Source organism: Triticum aestivum, chromosome 1B (assembly GCF_018294505.1).
Source record: "Triticum aestivum cultivar Chinese Spring chromosome 1B, IWGSC CS RefSeq v2.1, whole genome shotgun sequence".
In the NCBI taxonomy this organism is placed as follows: domain Eukaryota; kingdom Viridiplantae; phylum Streptophyta; class Magnoliopsida; order Poales; family Poaceae; genus Triticum; species Triticum aestivum.
The window spans coordinates 247,575,432-247,594,915 of NC_057795.1; positions in this window are offsets into that span (position 1 = coordinate 247,575,432).

Here is a 19,484-nt window from a genome sequence, read left to right on the forward strand (position 1 = left end):
TGGTGAATGAACCTTACTTGCATCACATTTACATGCTACAACATGCTTAAATAAGCAAACATGCAGTAAGTCATTGGACACAGAATCATCACCAAGATTAGAGGTCATATCAAAATGATTAAACATTGGTTCTTTTGCATCAATAGTTAATTCAATGGGTGCACTTAAAATTGTTGGTATTTCAGTTGTTTGATCACATGATGCATTCATGATAGTAACATGATTCTCTAAAATAGGTGGCGTGCTCAAATCAACAGGTAACTCAACACATGATGTATTTAAGTTAATTAGGGATGCATCATTCTCATGTGAAGTTATATCATCAATACCTTTACTATTACCTTGTCGCAAAGACGTAGCTAATGTCGGTATGGACAATGACAATGTACCATACACTTGAGATGATGTCGCACTCACAATCTGAGGTGTGGCTGCTCTAGTAGGTTCAACGGTGGAGGAATCAACCGATGGCAGTGAGCATGAATTGGAATAGTAGTTGTTGTAGTCACCCAATGCATCCTCCTGTAACTGTCTTTCAAAGGTACAAGCATGAACATACATACCAGTAATGCAACGAAGAATATACCTAAATTTTTCCTGAATATCATGGTTCAAACCACCAAAAAATCTATTCATTGTATCATCCTCAGATTCTTCTATGTCACAATGATGCATATAAGATTTGAACTCTTGGTAGTAATATGAACAGTGTTATTGCCTTGTTTAAATTATTCAAATTTGCGAAGCAATTCACGACGATAGTAAGGAGGGAAAAATTGTTGTCTCACTACATGTTTCAAATCTTTCCAAGTTGTGGGTTGGTTATCAATGTTTTTCTTACAATGCACACTCCACCAAACAGAAGCAAAACTAGTAAATGCTCTAGTGGCAGCTCGTACTCGCTCAAGTTCAGAAAATCTAATCTAGGGAAAACTGGAAATTGTCACCGAGCAACTTGAGAACTGATACCACTTGATAGAGGAGGGGTGTCCCGATCTTTCGATGAGATGATAACTATCGATTTCGTGAAGATGACTTTGATGATCCGACTACAAACGTGCACGACGTTGCGCCTTAGCAATCGCTAAACCAACTCCGAGAGGTTATTGACCACGCCGGAGCACGATCAACCTGACCACGAAGGTCTATTCCTGCAAGCAATCGAAGAACAAGCAAGAATATGATAAAAGCAATCTGAATATTGCGAGTATATATGAAGTATTGATAAAGGTGGGGATCCGTAAGCGGTCTTGGTCTGCTCGTTGGACACAAACGAAGTACACGAAGTTGTAATGGCTAACTTTTAACTAAACAAATCCCAAGGGAAAAGCTACTAGATGGATCTACTTATATAGGAGCAAGGGGTGGCGGCCTAGGAGGTGGGAGGACGTCCCAAGGCAGCCTAAAACTAACCCTAGGTCGTACAAGGCCAATGGGCCCAAGTGGAGGTGATGCAACACCTTTGGACTTGTTGTTTGACTCGGATTCTGCTGCAGCGTCTGATTGTTTCGTCGATATCTCAACGCTCTTGACGAATTTGAAGGTGAATCCAATTGGGCTGGAAAGAGCACAAAATCTAGAATCCAACAAAAAAAAGAATCACCCAATTCGGAGTCCGTATGAAAAAGTTGTTGGCGTTTTGAGTCAGGTATGTCTGTGCAGTCCGAATCTGAATCCAGAACATGAGAAACTTGGACTCTATCTTCTCTTGGCCCAAAAGTGACGAGAGAGAACTTTTTGAACATCACTTAAACATCTCTTTCTCCCTTATCTTCATATGTGAATGTACAAATATCCCATACACCTGCAATTAGACAAAACACAAAAGTGTGTGAAGTATTTTTGTTCTGGATAACATAAATAGATTATTGAATAGTTTGCACTAGAAATGACCTGACAAATATGCATGTATGCAATATTTTTTGTCGTATCCAAGGTAGTCATGTCCTCATCACGGTGCGGTTGCGGTGGTGACCAGCGGCAGCGAAAGAGCGATGTCACGATGGTCGACGGCTACACGGAAGCAGCGCTAGGACTCTGGACGGATCCAAAGTTGGAGCCGCTCCGGCGCCGTGAACAACAGCGGGGGTGAATCGGCTCCGGTATGGTTCAGGCGGCCGTCGTCGAGGCAGCACCAGCAGCACGGAGTAAGAGGCACACGGCCCAGTGCACGAGGGCAATTGGACAGCGTCTCCGGCATTAGGGAGGAGGGCGGGTGTGAAATTGGTGCCGTGGGGGCGCCATGGAGGTGGGGCTGAGGTTTCGTGGCTCGGGAGAAGGGAGCTTCCCGGGGAGAAGGTGATTTGGCGCCCACGGGGTATGAATGGGGGCGGGTGGGGGAGAATTGGGAGGGGAGTGGAACCATGTCTTACGGATGCATTTGTCTGAAATGTGAGGGGGAGTTACAGTTCTTCCCTTTCCTATAGGCTTCTCAGCTTGGGTCTGTGTACTGAGGGTCGGGGATAGTAGAGTAACTTTGCTTCTCCCCAAATAGTGGGCAGGAGCGATTTCGGGCGAGGAGGGCGTGTTTTGAACTATAGTGGGCGCGAGCGAATTCGGGCGAGGAGAGCGTGTTTTGAAATAGTGGGCGCAAGCTATTTCGAGCGAGGAGAGCGTGTTTTGCCGACCATGGTTTATGAATTATTCGGCACATGTCATTTCGGCCGAGGAGAAGGCGCGCTTGCATGAAGTGACGAACCTACCCTCGATGTACAACGGGCCAATTGATGCGTGTCTCACATAGGACGGTAATTTTGCGTCTCCCATTTATTTGCTCGGGCGAATTCCACTGAGCAGAGAGGATGTTTAACGGTTCGTTCAAATTTTGGGAGAACGAGCATCCATGTCTACCTTACCAAGTCGATTCGAATCAAATTTTGAAATATTAGCTTGCCACTTCTTTTTTAGATGGAGAGATGATGCTCGGGAGTAATGTGTTTTTACATACTCGTTGCTAGCGATTTACTATATGACAAATAGTTGACCCACTCAGAAACGCGAATCAAACCCAAAATGAAATATCTCGATTCAATGAACTAGCTCGTTCAGTAGGTCAAAATAGTGAACTAAATCCAAAATTGAACAACTCAATCGAGTAGCATGTTGTACAGTATCATAGTACTCCATGAACATGTTGAAAGTCAAATTAATGAACTTGTTTGATATACACATATATCCGTTCATGTGTGGATTGCAGTCAACATGGTCTCCAATTTAAATATTTGAATGCAAGTTTATATCAGTCTTTGATGCATAAAACGCGACCTCCCCCTCTCCCGGACTCCTGTTCTCTCTCTCTCTCTCTCTCACTCTCTCGCCGACAATCTTCAATTCTGTCGCACGCATCCGACACAAAAACCTTGTTGGTCCCTCTCCCTTTCCCTCTCTCTCTGTGTGTGTGTGTGGGGGGGGGTCTTTCTAGTCCGCATTCGTATATACACCATCTATAGGTCTCTCTCGCACACTATGTATGATACTCTAGCTAGTCCAAGCTAGATATCTTGGGTGCACTCATCGCACGCACACAAATTCCTTGGCTCTTTGCCCGTAACTCTCTCACGCACCACTATGTCGTCTCGGAGCTCTTCCCGCCCTCTCTCAAACTCTCCATCCACCTGGGTCACACATACACATGCATATCTCACTCGCACTCGATAGGCCCATCTAAAAGTCTATCTCTCTCCATCATTCTCTCTCCATCTCACACGCACACACACACAATCTCATGCCCAGCTAGCCAAGTATGATGGTCTCTCACTCAATTGTAGGCACACGCAGTCCCCCCTATATGTATATGACTAGCTAATCTTAGTCTCCATCACAAACATGTGCATGGTCTATCTCGATTTCTCTCGGGGCATCTTTCTATCGCGCACACACTCCCTCGATCTCCCACCCATATAGTCCCCTCACGATCTCGAGGGGATCTCTCTATCACAAACACACCCTCTCTCCCTCCCCATGCGTCCATGCCATCCATGTGTTCCTCTCGACCTTTTTTCCTTGTTGGCCAGACTTCTATTGGACATGTGCTACAGGGGTGTCTCTCTCCATTGCAAAAAATCACACACTAGCTATCTTCGTGTATCTCCTCGCCTCGCTTTTCCATCTCGGAGACGCATGCGTGATATGTTCGCATAAGAAACGAAAAAACACACTCTCTCTCTAATTTATCATTTGTTGTCACTTTCTCTTTCACACACATACTCTTTTTGCACACTTACTCATTCTCCTTCACACGCACTTGATCTGTCTCGACTGAGGCACTCACCTCCATCCATAGCGCATAGATTTATTGAAAAGTCAAACATCACAAAGTTTGACCATGTACGTGGAGAAAAAGAATTACATCTAGTATGGCAAACATATACCATTAGATTCACCATGAGATGTAGTTTTGTATAATGTATCTTTGGTATTGCAGATATAAATAACTTTTGCGTAAACCTGATCAAAGTTTCCAAAGTTTGACTTCTAAAAAATTTACACGCACTGCATTATCGAGCGGATTGAATATCTCTTTCCCCCTGAGGGAGTCCTGGACTAGGGGGTGTCCGGATAGCCGAACTATCATCATCGGCCGGACTCCAAGATTATGAAGATACAAGATTGAAGACTTTGTCCCATGTCCGGATGGGACTTTCCTTGGCGTGGAAGGCAAGCTTGGCGATACGGATATGTAGATCTCCTACCATTGTAACCGACTCTATGTAACCCTAGCCCTCTCCGGTGTCTATATAAACCGGATGGCTTTAGTCCGTAGGACGAACAACAATCATACCATAGGCTAGCTTCTAGGGTTTAGCCTCCTTGATCTCGTGGTAGATCTACTCTTGTAACACACATCATCAATATTAAGACGTAGGGTTTTACCTCCATCAAGAGGGCCCAAACCTGGGTAAAACATCGTGTCCCTTGTCTCCTGTTACCATCCGCCTAGACGCACAGTTCGGGACCCCCTACCCAAGATTCGCCGGTTTTGACACCGACATTGGTGCTTTCATTGAGAGTTCCTCTGTGTCGTCACCGATAGGCTCGATGGCTTCTTCGATCATCATCAACGACGCAGTCCAGGGTGAGACCTTCCTCCACGGACAGATCTTCGTATTCGGCAGCTTTGCACTGCGGGCCAATTCGCTTGGCCATCTGGAGTAGATCGAAAGCTACGCCCCTGGCTGTCAGGTCAGATTTGGAAGTTTGAACTTCACGGCTGACATCCGCGGGGACTTGATCTTTGATGGATTCGATCCACAGCCAAGCGCGCCACACTGTCACGACGGGCATGATTTAGCTCTGCAGCCGGACAGTACCCTGGAGGCCGCACTCGAGCCCGCTCCGATCTTCAATTCGGAGCCGGCTGCGCAGATTGAGGACGGATGGCTAGACACCGCCTCGGGGGCTGCAACCTCTACGGCGATAGAGCCAAACACTGACCTTGTCCCTCATGAAGCTCGTGACTCCGAGGTGCCGGACTCCTTGCCGGACTCCAAACCTCCTGCACCCCCTCCAATCGAATTCGATTGGGTGCCAGTCATGGAGTTCACCGCAGCGGACATCTTGCAACACTCACCTTTCGGCGACATCTTGAGTTCGTTAAAGTGTCTCTCGTTATCAGGAGAGCCCTGGCCGGACTGCGGTCAGGACGGTTGGGATGCGGATGACGAAGAAATTCAAAGCCCACCCACCACCCACTTAGTAGCCACTATCGATGATCTAACCGACATGCTAGACTACGACTCCGAAGACATCGACGGTATGGACGACAATGCCGGAGACGACCAAGAACCAGCGCCTACCGGGCACTGGAAAGCCACCTCATCATATGACATATACATGGTGGATATCCCAAAGGATGGGAATGGCGAAGAAACAGCGGAGGATGACCCCTCCAAAAAAACAGCCCAAGCGCCGGCGTCAGCGGCGCCGCTCTAAATCCCGCCACAGCAAGAATGAAGATTTCGGCACCGGAGACAATAACACACCGGACAGTGCCGAAGACAACCCACTCCAGCAAGATTCAGCGCAGGAGGATGGAGACGCCAGCCCTCATGAGAGAGCGGCAGAAGAAGAGGTAGAGGATTATATGCCTCCCTCCGGAGACGAGGCAAGCCTCGACGATGACGAATTCGTCATGCCTGAGGATCGCGTCGAACAAGAGCGTTTTAAATGCAGGCTTATGGCCACGGCAAACAGCCTCAAGAAAAAGTAGCAACAACTTAGAGCTGATTAAGATCTGCTAGCCGACAAATGGACTGAAGTCCTCGCGGCCGAAGAGCATGAGCTCGAATGCCCCTCCAAAAGTTACCCTAAATGCAAGTTGCTCCCCCGATTAGAGGAGGAGGCGTATGAACCTGCATCACCAGCAGACAATACGGCTGACCGACCACCCTGTGGTCGCGACAGAGAGGCCCCTAGGCCCTTCACTAGAACCGTACCCCGGCATCGCTCGAAAAGCACAAGGCCAAAGGGGAACGCTCCGGACTTGCCAGATATATTGGAGGATAAGGAAAGACAATCAAGATCGATCTATGGATCGCGTGGGCGCCCCATGATACGTGACGAAAACCATCGCGGCCGAACAAAATAGACAAAGCTCTTTTGAGCTCCGTCGTGATATCGCCCAGTACAGAGGCGCCGCACACCCACTATGCTTCACAGATGAAGTAATGGATCATCAAATCCCCGAAGGGTTTAAACCCGTGAACATTGAATCCTACGATGGCACAACAGACCCCACGGTTTGGATCGAAAACTATCTCCTTCACATCCACATGGCCCGCGGTGATGATCTTCACGCCATCAAATATCTCCCACTCAAGCTTAAAGGACCAGCCCGGCATTGGCCTAACAGCTTGCCAGCAGAATCAATCGGGAGTTGGGAAGACCTGGAAGCCGCATTCCTCGATAACTTCCAAGGCACGTATGTGCGACCACCAGACGCCGATGACCTAAGACACATAATTCAGCAGCCAGACGAATCAGCCAGACAATTCTGGACACAGTTCTTAACCAAGAAAAACCAAATCGTCGACTGTCCGGATGCGGAGGCCCTCGCGGCCTTCAAGCATAACATCCGCGACGAGTGGCTTGCCCGGCACCTGGGACAAGAAAAGCCGAAATCCATGGCAGCCCTCACATCACTCATGACCCGCTTCTGCACGGGTGAGGACAGCTGGCTAGCACGCAGCAATAACCTCAGCAAAAATTCTGGCAGTCCGGATATCAAGGACCGTAATGGCAGGTCGCGTCACAACAAAAACCAACGCCACATTAACGGTGATAATAGCGAAGATACGGCAGTCAATGCCGGATTCAGAGGCTCTAAACCCAGTCAGCGGAAAAAGCCATTCAAAAGAACTACTCCGGGTCCGTCCAATTTGGACCGAATACTCGACCGCTCGTGCCAGATACACGGCACCCCTGAAAAGCCAGCCAACCACACCAACAGGGACTGTTGGGTATTCAAGCAGGCAGGCAAGTTAATTGCCGAAAACAATGACAAGGGGCTGCATAGCGATGACGAGGAAGAGACCCGACCGCCGAACAATAGAGGACAGAAGGGTTTCCCCCCACAGGTGCGGACCGTGAACATGATATACGCAACGCACATACCCAAAAGGGAGCGGAAGCGTGCACTTAGGGATGTATACGCGATGGAGCCAGTTGCCCCGAATTCAATCCATGGTCCTCCTGCCCGATCACTTTTGACCGAAGGGACCACCCCACCAGCATTCGCCATGGCGGATTCGCCGCATTGGTTTTAGACCCAATCGTCGATGGATTTCACCTCACCAGAGTCCTGATGGACGGCGGCAGCAGCCTGAACCTGCTTTATCAGGATACAATGTGCAAAATGGGCATAGACCCCTCAAGGATTAAACCTACCAAGACGACCTTTAAAGGCGTCATACCAGGTATAGAAGCCAATTGTACAGGCTCAGTTACACTGGAAGTGGTCTTAGGATCCCCGAATAACTTCTGAAGCGAGGAGTTAATCTTAGACATAGTTCCGTTCCGCAGCGGCTATCATGCTCTGCTCGGATGTACCGCGTTCGCAAAGTTCAACGCGGTGCCGCACTACGCATACCTCAAGCTCAAGATGCCAGGCCCTCGAGGAGTCATCACGGTCAACGGAAACACTGAACGCTCCCTCCGAACGGAGGAACATACAGCGGCTCTCGCGGTAGAAGTATAGTGCAGCCTCTTAAGGCAACTCTTGAGTCCGGCCGTTAAGCGACCGGACACGGCTAAACGCGCCTGGAGTAACATACAACAAGACCACCTGGCACGTTCCGAGCACGCGTAGCAGTGCGGCCCCAACCCCAGCCCCTGCAAAATGTCAAGACAGGTCCTTTGCGTACACCATTACACTCTGAAGATACCATGGGCATGGGGAGAGGGGCACGACCACGATAGGCCCAGAATGCGGCTCAACCACACCAGGGTCTCTCAAGTGTGTCGTTCTTTTTTTTCTTTTTTCTTTTTATTTCTACCCACAGGACTCCGTTCGTCAGAGGCCCTGTCCGGCAGCAGACCTGCCGAACTCACGATGCAACAGCCAGGGAAGGAGAAAGGCTACAACGAATATCCAGGTGGTCTCCATTACGAGCATTAAATCTGATTTATACACCATTCCCAGCCCACCCCCTGGAGGGGGACATGTTTAATAGTCCCACCCCTTGCTTATCGCACCATTTGTATCGTTCTGCCTTTACAGCAGTTTTTCTTGAATAAGTAATGCAGCAACCTTTTGCTCCCAATTGCATTTCTTTCTTATACATATGTTCATTTATGACATGTTGCATCCGTACATTTTGGTACGGCTAAATACACCAGGGGCTTATGTTTCCCGCATCATGGTGTGATAAGTCCGAACACTTTCACAAGTGCGGCACCCCGAACTTATAGCATTATATGCATCGGCTCCGAATCATGTCTTGGGTCAATAGTTGGGTTTGCCCGGCTCCCATGTTTTGGTACCTTACGTTCCATTGTATCGGCTAAGGTAGCACTGGGAGAACCACTACGATTGCACCCCGGTTGACCTGGGAGAGCGCCTCAGTGGAGAAAGCTAAAACTGACCGTCATGATGAGGCGAGAGCTGGTCGCTGTTCGAGAGGTTTTTTGCGAGTCCCTAAAGATTTATGCCGCTTAGAGCGAGGAGCTGGCTTTTGTCCGGCCCAGGCGTGGATAGCGCCCCAAATTCGGCCTTCCGAAGACTAGGGGCTTCGCCGAAATTTAAAATTATAGAATTCTATGGCTAAGTGAGAGTGTTCAAGCATTATAAGTCCGGTAGCCTTGTTCGCTGTGTTGAGCGCCTCCCTAGATGGACCCAAAAATGGGAACAAGAATGCTCAAGTTTATCCCGAACACCCCAGCACTCGTGGCATGGGGGCTGAAGCCGACGACTTGCCATCTCTCAGATTTGATAAAACAGCCGCACAGAAGGTAATATTTTAAATTAACAAGCGTTGCTTAGCGCATATGAACTAAGTTTTCAGCGCACAGGATAACAAAATGCGAGTCTACTCAAATATTACATCTTTGGAGCACTCACCCGCAATAGTGCTGGCACCCTTCAGGACACTCTTATAATACATCTCGGGCGTGTGGTGCTCCTTGCCCTGCGGTGGCGGGTCCGTCACAAGCTTCTGGGCATCCATCTTGCCCCAGTGCACCTTTGCACGGGCAAGGGCCCGACGGGCACCTTCAATACAGGCGGAGTGCTTGATGACTTCCACCCACGGGCACGCATCCACCAGCCGCCGCACCAGGCCGAAGTAGCTCCCAGGCATGGCCTCCTTAGGCCACAGCCGAACTATGAGGCCCTTCATGGCCTGTTCGGCCGCCTTGTGGAGCTCGACCAGCTGCTTCAGCTGGTCGCTAAGGGGCACCGGTTGTCCGGCCTTAGCATACTAAGACCAGAAGACCTTCTCCGTCGAGCTCCCCTCCTCGGCCCGGTAGAACGCGACAGCATCGGACACGCTGCGAGGAAGATCTGTGAACGCTCCTGGAGAGCTCCGAATTTGGGTAAGCAACAGGTAATTAACACTCACATGCTTACTTTGCATGAAAAATGCCTTACCCGCTGCTATTTTCTTCAACGCCTTGATTTCTTGGAGGGCCTTGTAGGCTTCAGCCTTAGCGGCTTTGGCACTCTCAAGAGCCGTTGCAAGCTCAGACTCTCGAGTTTTCGAGTCACGCTCCAGGCTCTCATGTTTTTTCACGAGATCCTAGAGATCTTGTTGTACCTCCGCCACCCGCGCCTCCTGCTTCTCTCGCTCGGTGCGCTCCGCAGCCGCATTGCGTTTGGCCGCGGCCACCGCCTCTTTCAGGGTCGCCACCTCGTTAGTGGCCCCTGCAATACCACGTTATCCTTGGCATTCTTCTTGCAACCAAAATCCTTTTCTGTAAGGTACAATTTTAATAAGGTGTTACTCACCTTCCTTGTCCTCGAGCTGCTTCTTCGCACGGCCAAGCTCGTTCTCGGACCGCTCGAGGTTTTGCTTCAAAGTATTGACCTTCGCAGTCAGTGTGGCAGAGGTCAGCAGCGCAGCCTGCAATCCCATATTGACATATTTTTTATGACTCCCGTGTATATCTTTTAAGATCCTCAGTCCGGATTTTCTTTCCGAACACCGAACCGAGCATCAAGGGCTACTGTCTATGCGGTAGTATTTTACATATATCAAAATTCTTACCTCAAAGCCTGTTAGAAGGCTGCTGCAGGCTTCGGTCAGCCCGCTCTTGGCAAGCTGAACCTTCTGAATCACCACACTCATAACAGTGCGGTGTTCCTCTTTGATGGAGGCGCCATTAAGCGCCTCCAGCAAGCTATCCGGCTCCTCTGGTTGGACAGAGGCTGCCGGTGTCACGGTCTTGCCCTTCTTATGAAGGGGCCGCCCGCCGGACTCCGGAGCCACTATGGGTTCTGGGGCCGAGTCCGGCGCAAAGTCCGGGAGGTTGTCTTGCGACACCTCCGGGGCCTCCTCCTCCTGGTGGGTCCCCTCCCGGGATCCCACCTCAGCATCGTCCGCATCACGGGGGGTGGAGGCGGTCGGAAGAGAATCCATATCCGACGCACCTAAGGACCCGCTCGACGAAGCGGGAAGATCATCCTTGGGCGGACTGCAGGGTTGTATGTGGTATTAGAAAGACATTGTGTGGCAAAAAATAAAAATCATGAAGTTATTTGGGAGTCCGGATACTTACGATCTTGCCAGGGGCTTGGCCCTTGGAGGCCAGTCCTCGTCGTCGTCACTGGCGTTGGCAGAGCAGTCCGGGGAAAGAGTTTTTCCCTTCTTGGACCCTTCGGCCTCCCTCGTTGGGGAGGCCTTCCTTTTCCTCCCTCCCCCCGCTGGGGGAGAGGCTTTCTTCTTCTCCTCCTCACCTTTGTGAGAGGAGTCTGCCTAGGAGTCGTCATCCGATAACACCTGAAAATGGGAACTCTTCCGAGTGCCCGTGGCCTTCTTCTTGGCCTTCTTCTCCGGTACCACGTGGGGTGCCGGAGCCAGCAGCCCCGTTAGGCGGGCGTCCGCTGGATCCTCTGGTAATGGGGTCGGACAGATAGTCTGTTCGGCCTTCTTCAGCCAGCCCTGTCAAAGGAAAGGGAGTTTAGATCCCGCATAGAGTCAAACTATGGAAAACGAACGTTCCGTGAAGGACAAAATCGCTTACCTCGTCAGCCGGACGCTGCGAGCTGAATCCGTGATCTTCAGTAGCGGATGCGGGAGCCTCGGCGCCCTTGAAAAGCACCTTCCAGACATCTTCATACGTAGTGTCGAAGAGGCCGCTCAAAGTCTGGTGCTGCGCCGGATCGAACTCCCACATGTTGAAGCCCCGTCGTTGGCACGGGAGAATCTGGCGAATGAGCATGACCTGGACTATGTTGACGAGCTTGAGCTTATTGTCCACTAGCTTTTGGATACAGGCTTGGAGTCCGGTCAGCTCCTCCTAATCACCCCAAGTCCGGCCGCTCTCTTTCCAGGAGGTGAGCCATGTAGGGATGCCAGATCTGAATTCGAGGGCCGCTGCCCATTCAAGGTCACGCGGCTCCATGATGTAGAACCACCGTGATTGCCACCCCTTGATGGTTTCCACGAAAGTGCCCTCAAGCCAAGTAACGTGGGACATCCTGCCCACCATGGCGCCTCCGCACTCCGCTTGGCTGCCCTTCACAACCTTCGGCTTGACACTGAAGGTCTTGAGCCACAAGCCGAAGTGGGGCTGGATGCAGAGGAAGGCCTCACACACGACGATAAACGCCAAGATGTTGAGGATGAAATTCGGGCCAGATCATGGAAATCCAGGTCGTAGTAGAACATGAGCCCCCGGACAAAGGGATGGAGTGGGAAGTCCAGTACGCGGAGGAAATGGGGAAGAAATACTACCCTCTCATGGGGCCTGGGGGTGGGGATGAGCTCTCCCTCGTCAGAGAGCCGGTGCGCGATGTTGTTGGACAAATATCTGGCGCTGTGCAGCTTCTAGATCTGCCCCTCCGTGACGGAGGAGGCCATCCACTTGCCTCCCGCTCCGGACATATTTGGAGGAGGTTGAGGTGAGATGTGCGGACTTGGGCGCTAGAGCTCGAGTTCGCGGAGATGGATAAGCCAAGGAGGAAGAAGGCGCAGGTAAAAGGGTTGGATCTTTATCCCCTTATATGGGCGGACACAAACATGCGTCCCCACCGGCCTGATAAAACTCGCTTATCCCCCAAGCACCGCAATCAATGGCGCGGTTGGGTTACCCACGTCCGTATTGATGGGAATCCCGGAATAATGGGAACACGATCTCTGCTTCAACAAGACATGCCAAGGAAACTGCTTCGCTAAACGCGCTAAGGTGGTACAATAAAAACAATTCGAGTAAAGGCTTGGTAGTGGTGTGACGTCACGCCACGAAATACGTCAGCAGATTGAACTTGTGTAAATATTATTCTCTCTATGGTGGTATGTGGAAATTATTTTGCAGAGCCGGACACTATCCTGGTGTTCACAATCTTCTATAAATTATTCGGAGGAGGAACCCGCCTTGCAATGCCGAAGACAATATGTGCGCCGGACTCATCGTCATTGAAGACTGGTTCAGGGGCTACTGAGGGAGTCCTGGACTAGGGGGTGTCCGGATAGCCGAACTATCATCATCGGCCGGACTCCAAGACTATGAAGATACAAGATTCAAGACTTCATCCCGTGTCCGGATGGGACTTTCCTTGGCGTGGAAGGCAAGCTTGGCGATACGGATATGTAGATCTCCTACCATTGTAACCAACTCTGTGTAACCCTAGCCCTCTCCGGTGTCTATATAAACTGGATGGCTTTAGTCCGTAGGACGAACAACAATCATACCATAGGCTAGCTTCTAGGGTTTAGCCTCCTTGATCTCGTGGTAGATCTACTCTTGTAACACACATCATCAATATTAATCAAGCAGGACGTAGGGTTTTACCTCCATCAAGAGGGCCCGAATCTGGGTAAAACATCGTGTCCCTTGTCTCCTGTTACCATCCGCCTAGACGCACAGTTCGGGACCCCCTACCCAAGATCCGCCGGTTTTGACACCGGCACCCCCTCTCAGCTATCTGACGCACCACTCAGCCTTATTGGGGCTCCTCAATCTCTCTCAAACTTTATTGGTCATTTTGGTTCGTGACCTGACCCTCATGCCTTGATGGTCGGTACTGCCTGGTGTGGACGTGAGATGTAAAATATTTCTGCCTGGCCAGGCTTGTGTGGTGCTGAAGCGTTTGGTTCATGTCTGGGCTAGGCAAAGCATCAACGTCCCATCAATTAATCCATGCATCAATTATTTAATGATAATATCCATCCATGTTGCTATTAGCCTCGTGGCCGCACGACCAGGCAGGGCCAGGCGTTCGAAATCGGTCGCTTGGGCTAGGCTACTTGCAGTGTCTGGAGTTCAGCCAGGCTAATTAAAGTGCAAGGGAACCCAGCCCAGGCGGGCTTTCTTGTTCACAGGGTAGCAACCAAACAAGCGTGCATGAAATCCAGCCACAACCCTAGGCCATGCAAAAGATGCTCACGACGCAAGCCAAACTGGCCTTATATCTCCCTAGTTCACACATACACATGTCTCGCTCGCGCTATACATATAGACACATCCAACACTCTCCGCCCTTGTTCTCTCTCCATGTGACACGCACCCCCCTAAGTACCATAATCCCTCACTCCATCATAGGCTCTGTTTGGATCCATGGGTTAGAGTTAGTTTGGGTTAGTTTGGAGTCAACTAACCCAAAAAGATCCAAACAGGAGGGTTAGTTTAGGTTAGATGCATCTAACCCATCCAAAAAACTAACCCATCCAAGAGGTGTTTATTTGGGTTAGTTCTTCTCGGGACCACTAATAAACACTTTTTTCTCCCGCTCTCCCCGCAGCAGAACCCTCCCCACTTCCTCGAAGCTTCCCGTCCTCTCCCTCCCTCCCTCTCACACCGTCCGTGAAGGTGCCTCGCCATATCCGCGCTCCATCTAACCCTGCCATCCAAACACCTCTTTTCTTAGAGTTAGTTCAGGGTTAGAATCTAACTCTAACCTCTAACTGAGTTAGAGTATCCAAACAGGGCCATAGGCGCAAGCACTTCCCCCCTCCTAAGTATGATTATCTCTTACTAGCCATTAGGAACACACGTGTTGTCTCCTTCCATCCATACGTCTATCTCGATATCTCTCGGGGCATCTTCTATCGCGCTCACACCTTGTCACTCGATCTCCCACCCATGTAGTCCCATCACAATCTCCAGGGGATCTCTCTATGACAAACATACACTCTCTCCTCCCCATGTCTGCATTTTCTCCGTACGTCTCTCTCGACCTCTCTCCCTTGTTTGTTAGACCCCTCTTGGCCACGTGCTAGGGGTCTTCCTCTCTCGGTTCCAAACAACCACACACTATCTCCTCACCTTGCCTCCGTTGTCGAAGATGCATGTGTGATATGTTTGCATAAGACACGCACGCTTTATCTCCACTTTTATCGTGTGTTGTCCATGTCTCTTTCACACACGCACACACACTTTTTTCACTCTCTCTCTCTCTCTCTCTCCCTCTCTCTCTCGTCAGGGACTCTGTCACGTCCATAAGCATATGGATGTTTTGAAAAGTCAAACCTTAGAAAAGTTTGACTAGGTATATGTGGAGAAAACATTTACATCTGGAACGATGATTAGATTCATCACAACATGTACTTACTTCATACTATCATTTATCTTTGGTATTGCCGATATAAGTAATTTCTTAATAAACTTGGTAAAAGTTTCAAAAGTTTGACTTTAAAAAAATGTTGTAACTACATTATCGAACGGAGGGAGTAGCTCTTTATCTCTCTCTCTCTCTGCTATCTCTCACGGGCCTCCCCTCTCACTCGAACTCTCTATACCGACGGATTATACGCTCACTGTGTCAGCGTATAGCTCTGTATATTGTTTAGTTGACCGGTCAACCAATCCACATGATGCGTCGTCAGCTCGTGTTCTGTATCTTGGTGTGCTGGCCCATGTGGCTGTGGGTGAAAATAAGTAAACTAGAGGCCCATTTGACACGCGGTGAAGGAAACAAAGTTGAAACCACTCGGGGTAGCACCCCGCACGCTAGTAAATTGAGGGTGCATTGAGGACAAACTTCTTGCGCGCGAAGGACGCACTCGCGCACAATTCACCACTACGCGGCAGCATGCACAGAAGGACGCACTCGCGCACACCCAACACACAACACACACCAGCACACGTGTACACCGGCGTCGCCACCGGTTGAGATGGACGGCGAGGCAGCCAACAAGCGGAGGCCGCTCGAGCCAAAGCTGCATCCGGCGAGCCTGGACTTCATCAGCAGCCTCCCCGATGACATGCTGCTCATCATCATCGGCCTCCTCCCCACCAAATCTGTCGTGCGTACCGCCCTGCTCTCTCGGCGGTGGCGCCCCCTCTGGCGCTGCGTCCCCCTCAACCTCACCGTCGACAGCTGCCTCTACGACGGGGATTGCAAACGCATGGCCGCAGTCTCCAAGATCCTTTCATCGCACCCTGGGCCAGCCAGACGCCTTGACATCAGCATGTTCAGTACCAACTGCAAGGTCCAACCCAAGTTCGACGAGTGGTTCTTATCCCCCGCCCTAGACCAGCTCGAGGAGCTCAGCTTTGAAGCTGGACAATGTCGCTCTATGCCGCCGTCCGCGCTCCACCTCACGCCAACGCTGCGTCGCGCCAGCTTCAGCTCCTACTATCTTCCCCAAATTAATGCCGCGCCCGCCCTTCTTCTCCCTCAACTCAAGCAGCTCGATCTCTTCGACGTTGTCATCTCGAAGAAGGCTATGGTGCACCTGCTCCGTAGCTGTGTTGCACTCGAGTACCTTCGTCTTGAGCAGATCCACGGGTTCATTAGCCTCCACATCGCCTCGACGAATCTCCGATGGATTTATGTGTCTTGCTGGCCCCACAACAAGACATCAATTGGGAAGAGATCACTCCAGCTGTTCCACGTTATGGTCATTGAGAATGCGCCTTTCCTTGAGAGATTGCTTGTATCAGATCTAGAAGGTCCAACAAAAATCAGGGTCATTGACGCGCCGAAATTGACAGCGTTGGTGTACTCGTGTGCCAAATTCTCCAAACTCTTTATTGGATCCGTAATCACTCAGGTACAGCACTCATCTTCTTCTCCGTCTTCTTGAAATTCACATTTTTAAATTTCTTCTTGATCTATTTACGATCGTCTTCCAGAAAATGATTCCCACAAGCTTGACCCAGTCCATGCGCAAAGTGAAGATCTTAGCATCTATCGGCCCCAATCTCGATCAAGTTGTTGGATTCCTTACATGATTTCCATGCACGGAGAAGCTACTCATCGAGGTGAAACTTCTTTCCTATTAGTAAACGGTAATCACAACGTAGCTCAATTTTTTCGTAATGTTCCCAAATTACGATGACAAGTGTAGTGTTCAAAACTACATCTACGCACTGCACCGAAAGAAATGTTTTTAGTATTTTTTTTCTCACGTGATCACCTGCATCATTTTTATGTTGTACTACTATAGTAGCCTAGGCTAGTCATAGTGGAAAGTAACTTAGACTACTCCAGTAACTCTATGGTTACCCTAAGGGCAAGTACTACCTCCGTCCTGGTTTACTCTTCCAATTTTGTAGTATCAAAATTTGACCATAGATTTAACTGACAAAATGTTAACGCATGTCACTAAGAACTATATCATTGGATTCGTATTTGAACATAATTTCAAATGGTGTAATTTTTAGTGACATGCATTGGCATTTTCTTAGGTAAATCTATGGTCAAAATTTTATACTAAAAACGAGGTAGTATTCCCTCCGTCCCAAAATTCTTGTCTTACATTTGTTTAGATACGGCTGTATCTAACACTAAAATGTAACTAGATACATCTGTATTTAGACAAATTTAAGACAAGAATTTTGGGACGGAGGGAGTACAAAAGTGGGCTATGTAGGCCAAAACATGTGCCAAATTCACTTGTGATGCATTTGGCATCGATGCCCCTCCATTGCTCACCTGGTGCCCCAACCTGGAGCACCTACTTTGCTCCGGTGCCAAATTAACTCACGCAATGAAAAAACATTGCATGGGAGAGAGAGAGGACTGAGGCAATAAAAAAACCTGTTTGGGAGAGTGAGAGGCTGGTGTAGTTGGTTTGATTGATTTGTTTATACATGTGGGTCTGTGTGCACAGCGGTGCCAACTCTCTCACATCGCGAGAGCGGTGCCAAAATCTTTTGATTTGACATTGATGCGTATTATGTGGCATACTTTTGCGAAATATGGCATCGGCCACATAGTGGAAGGCAACAAATGCCCAAGCTCTTCACGTGCTCCTAGTTAAATGAGAGGAAACAGAAACAGAGAGAGAGAGAGGGAGAGAGAGAGAGTGAAAAAATATCACTAGCCAGCCAACCCTATCGTATGAGCGAATGATATTGGTACCTCTTGATGACACAGCAATCTTATGTAGCCAGCTGCTCTAATATGTTCTCTTCTTTTGCAGATAAAAAAAGACCCAAAAGTGAAAAATGTGCTGCACTATAACAATCTCATCGAATGCCTTGATCTCCATCTTACAGAAATTGATTTGATCGACTACCGAGGTAGCACATCTGAGATTAAATTGGCCAGGTTCTTTGTTCTGGAGGCAAGTGTGCTCAAGGTAATGAGGTTTGGCGTTCTCTGGCACAACAATGAATGGCGTGCTGATCACCGCAAGCGTCTAAGCCTAAATGACAAAGTCTCCGCAGAAGCTGAATTTGTTTTTGAAACATCAAGTGGCCAGAGACTCGAAAACTTATTTGCCCATTAGTGACTTGTCAGGGCGGTGGATTTTAGTTTGTACGATAACGCTGCATCCACCTAAAGTAATGAAAGTTCTTACGTGAACTTCCTAGTAATTCCCTCTTCCTAGGTGCAGCATTACTCCTAACATTTGTAATATCAGTTTGAAACTTGTAATATTGCCGTGTCCTATTCCCGCGTTTTCAAAATACTGCGAATCAAACAGGTCCTGAGTTGGTGATGATGTTGTGCCTCCCATCTTCTACCAGTAGCCGTCAAATCTAGATCTGACGCATACAAACCAAGCTTCTCCATTTTTGCAAAAAGATGCTCGCACTTGTTCCCTATTTACAAACAACTCCTTGTCTCTCACAATCAGCCTTATCTCCTCCCCACCACATCTAGAAGGCCATGGAAAAATCTGGCGCGATGGCCGCTGCCGGAGCAGTCCACCCCCAATCTTGGTGTTCCATGCAATGCACGGGCATCTACCCACGGGAAATTATGTCGAACAGGGCTAGTTGTAAGCAGGCTAGCTCTACAGCCATGATGATAGTGACTACAGACAGTGAGGCTGACTATGGTATGCCGAACACGGCGCCTATACTCAGGTGTCATCTTTGGCGCAGGGTCTTGTCACTTCACTGTGAGGAGCAGCACATAATAATTTGACCAATGGGTAGTACAGTGCTAGTACTCCTAGGAGTACTACATTGGTAGTACTACTACTAGTACTAGTAGCACCACCGTTTGGATTTAGGAGTACTACCACGTCCATCTGGATTTTAGTATTTGACTAGCAATATCTAGTAATGCATGTCACAAAAAATGTACTACTCCCTCTGTAAATAAATACATGGTGTTTTATTTCTATCGGCGAGAGAACTTAATGTTTTCTTGCTAACTAGAGTCTTAATAGGTTTACATGCAATGAACTAAACACTGCATGTCATGTTTGGTAGTCTCAAGTCATTGAAAGCATGCATGGCTCACATCTCTCATTGGTTGATATGTCACGAAATAAGAAACAAGGAGGGAGCTAATGCACCGTGCCTAAGTGTTTTGGGATTATTTGGTTTTCGTAATGTGACTTACACAACATTTTTGTTTACATGCATTAACATTTTATTAGTTAAATCAAAGGTCAAAACTTGGCGCAAAATGCAAAGGGGACCAATAA